This window comes from Sturnira hondurensis, unplaced genomic scaffold (assembly GCF_014824575.4).
Source record: "Sturnira hondurensis isolate 20B ecotype Veracruz unplaced genomic scaffold, ASM1482457v3 Scaffold0017436, whole genome shotgun sequence".
Classification (NCBI taxonomy): Eukaryota; Metazoa; Chordata; class Mammalia; order Chiroptera; family Phyllostomidae; genus Sturnira; species Sturnira hondurensis.
In genome coordinates this window covers 4,419,032-4,423,191 of record NW_028090067.1, presented here as the reverse complement: position 1 = coordinate 4,423,191, position 4,160 = coordinate 4,419,032, and positions in this window count along the sequence as shown.

Here is a 4,160-nt window from a genome sequence, read left to right as displayed (position 1 = left end):
CCTCCCGCTCCCCTCATGGCGTGTTCTTGATATAAAGTGAACTTTATAAAAGTTTAATCTTTTGATTTGCAAAGTTTTCAGCTTCACATTTATTTTCTCCCCGTATGGTCACAGAAAATGTCAACATAGTATTTACCTGTTCTTTTAAATTCTATAATTTGAATCTGCTGCACACCAAGAGTTCAGCATGATTAGGGCTTTGCCTTTTAAGACACAATAAACATGAACTGTCCATTGGATTTGCCCACTGGTAGTCATAGGATGAACTTATCAAAACGTAAACTCTAGCGGGAACATGGGGACACTCGACTCCTCCCANTATTTTCTTCCCGTATGGTCACAGAAAATGTCAACATAGTATTTACCTGTTCTTTTAAATTCTATAATTTGAATCTGCTGCACACCAAGAGTTCAGCATGATTAGGGCTTTGCCTTTTAAGACACAATAAACATGAACTGTCCGTTGGATTTGCCCACTGGTAGTCATAGGATGAACTTATCAAAACGTAAACTCTAGCGGGAACATGGGGACACTCGACTCCTCCCACCTGGACCCCCCCCCCCCCCCCCCCCCCCCCCCCCCCCCCNGCCCCCCCCCCACCCCCCGACCCTCTGGACTTGTCCTGCTCCCCTGTCGTTTAAGGCCTGGTGCCCCCCCTCCCTCCGCACACCAGCACCTCCCATCAGTCTTCTGATGGTCTAGTCACCTGCCTCATCTCTTTAGTGGTCGGCAAACATGCTTCACCCACACAGAGCATTAAATGTGCAGAAAGAAATACTGGAAAGGATACAACTTGATTCACATAGGCAAATAAGTACGCCTATGAGTGCCAGCCGGTGCCTTGGTGCCCAGTTGAGGAACCTCTGTTCACTTGGTTAGGCTCCTTGGAACCTGCGGGCAGACAGGAGGGGACGGGCACCCAGGACTGTGGAGCTGTCATACCCTGGCAGCATCGCTGTTTCTCTAGTCCACACTGTCCCTGGCTGCCCTGGCTGCCTCCACTGTGGCAAACAGTTATTTTCTCCTGGACAGACTGTCTTAATTCCAAATTTCCAGAGGTGAGACTGACCCAGCTCGGGTCCACCCCTGGCCAAGTAACCTCCAGCCAAGAGTAATGGTGTTTTTGAGTATAANCCCAGTTGAGGAACCTCTGTTCACTTGGTTAGGCTCCTTGGAACCTGCGGGCAGACAGGAGGGGACGGGCACCCAGGACTGTGGAGCTGTCATACCCTGGCAGCATCGCTGTTTCTCTAGTCCATACTGTCCCTGGCTGCCCTGGCTGCCTCCACTGTGGCAAACAGTTATTTCCTCCTGGACAGACTGTCTTAATCCCAAATTTCCAGAGGTGAGACTGACCCAGCTCGGGTCCACCCCTGGCCAAGTAACCTCCAGCCAAGAGTAATGGTGTTTTTGAGTATAAATGGGGTGGGGGGAGCTATATTATTATTAAATACACCCCAAAAGTGCTGATGCAGTGACAAAAGTCTCAAAACAGGAGCAAACACCGCAAAGGTGGGGCCAATATCAAAGAGGCAGCTTCCTCCTGACTCCTTCCCCATAACCCTGAGGCTGCCGTGCTCTCCCCCTAGGACACGTATCCACTGCAGTGCGATTCTGCTTCTCAAGGCTCTGTTCCCTGCGGTCTTCAGTGCCAGGAAGACCAGGGGCCAGAGTTCCGTTCAGATCCCCCGTGTATGATCGCGTTCTAAGTGGTTAGACTTCAGCAAATCCCTGGGCCCACATGATACTTTTGAAGGTGTCTCTGGCCCTCTAAGCTTACCCCATATTCTAAGCTAATGCTCTTTTTCCGTATCACTCGGTAAGGATGCTGAAAGTGAATTGGGGCGAGGGCCCCTTGAAGGGTGGGGTGGAAGGCTGCTATGGGGACCGCAGAGGGCGCTAAAGACAAGCGTTGAACAGACTGACCAGGGGCTGGCTCTGCGTAACCTGCATTTAATCACTTCAGCTGACAGGCATCTGTTGAGTGTCTTTTGTGCCAGCCTGAATGCACATGTAATTTCCGGATGAACAAAGATAAGTAATTTGCACAAAATGCTAAAGAAGAGGTATGCTAAAACAGCCCAGAGAAAGGGTTTTAGAAAGTGCTTTCTGGAGAAAAGAAGGCATAAGCCAAGTCTTAAGGAATAAGAAAGATCTAACCAAGCAAAGAAAGCTGGAGGTGTGCTCCAGGTGGAGAAAGAATAACATAAGTGAAGGTATAGGTTTATGGGTTCTTGGGTCAGGAATTTGGACAGAGCCAGTGGAAACAGTTAATCTGTTCTACTGGGTCTCAGGCCTGTGCCTGGGATCCTCGGGTCTCTGGGCGTGATTCAAATTGCTGGGAGCTGGAATCACCCCTCAGATGTCCCATGTCTGGCCTGGGATTACTCAAAAGCTGGGCTCAGCTCTGGTTTTCTCACAGCACAGGGGGTAGTTGGGCTGATCGGTCTTCCTTACATGTCTGCATCCATCACCAGAGAAATCACCCTAAAGGCAGGGAATGTGTGTTATTTATTTTACCCCCAGCACCTCGCATAGTGACCCTGGGACGTTAACAGACATTCAAAAAAATGCTTCTGGAGGGAGTGAATGGAAGAGAGCAGAGTTAGGGTGCTCTCTAAGGGCCTCACCTTTCTCGGAGGAGATAAGGTCTTCCTCTGAGGACTGAGGGAAGGGGGCATTGAAAGGTCCTGGAGGAGTAGGTGATTGTTTTGGAAAATGGGGGATCAGGGAGCAACGGCAAGTTCAGTGCCGTGGTCCACACCTTCACAGGACTTTCTGGAGCAGAGGCCTCCGCCTGGGTGAATACAGATGGCAGTTTGTGTGGTGCCCCAGGAGTCGGGTTTCACCCTAGGCATAGGTTTAGTGTTACAAAGGCACTTCAAAGAGCCGAAGAAAGTGGTCCAGGGAAGCAACTAGGGAATCAGCTTCTTGGGAAAGCACTGAGGAAGCAGGTGGCGGGCGGAAGGAAAAGGCACTGACCAGAGGTCAGGTCCTCAGGGCAGAGATGCCCAAAGTAATGGTATGGGGGCCCGGGGGGCGGGGCACACTGAAGGCTACAAGGTCACTGTTAAAAGGGGAGTATTGAAATTTAAGATATATGTGTATCGAATTCAGGTGATGACAAATTCCAGAGTGTGGTCAGGATTTGGGGGACTCAAGTGCAAGTTTCCATAAGGCTTAAGGCATGGTTAGCCCTGTATTTGTACCCGTGCCCAGAAGCTGTCAGAGAAAGAGATGCTGGAAATGCGTGTTTTCCATGAGCCAGTGTGTCTCTAGTCCCAGAAGAATCTGTTTTCATGGGGACAGACCTCTTCGGATCTTTCTATTGTGTTAATCGAACCTCTAGAAGCTGACTTACCACTAAACTGCTGCTAAACTGTGTGCCCACTACGAGCCTAGTGCCCACCTCCAATTCTTTTTCACACTCTTCAGACTTTCTTAGAAGTCTGCGGTAATGAACTGGGTGTAGGGAGCAGTTATCTGTGTTGAAGAAACTTCATTGGATTAGGGGTATTCATGTACAAAGATGAAAGAACATGTATAAAGCAATACAGGTATATAGAGTATGAAAGTTCGAATAATAACCACGAACATTTCTGTAGCATTTGCAATGTACCAGTTGCTGCTTCAAGGGCTTTGCATATCTGAACTAAATCTTCTCAACAGCCCCTTGCAAGAGGTACTATCATTATCTCCATTTTATAGATGAAGAACTTGAGGCCCAGAGAAGTCAAGCAACTTGATAGAGGTCACACAGCTAGTTAAAGGCAGAGCCAGGATTTGATCCAAGGTAGTTACAGCAAATACTGTAGGGAGGCACTTATTACTTTTTCCTTCCCAGGAGGAAACGGAGGCTGTTGAAGAACTTATTTGCTGCAGGCTAATAAGCAGTGGAGCTGGAGTCCCACCCATAGCTGTCTGAGCTGTTAACCTTTAAGCCACAGTGGCCCTTTCCTCCAGACAGTGACCTTTAGTTGTGAATACGATCTCTGGCCTCTGCAGTCTCCCTCTGCGGGGGCGGGGGGACAGCCTCAAAAAAGCTGGGCAGTTGCATAGTTGCTCAACACATGTTTGTGGAATCAACAAATAAGTGAGGGTTGCCACACTGCCCGTGTCATAGTTGGCCAGCAGGTGTATTATACAGTTGAGTAATTCC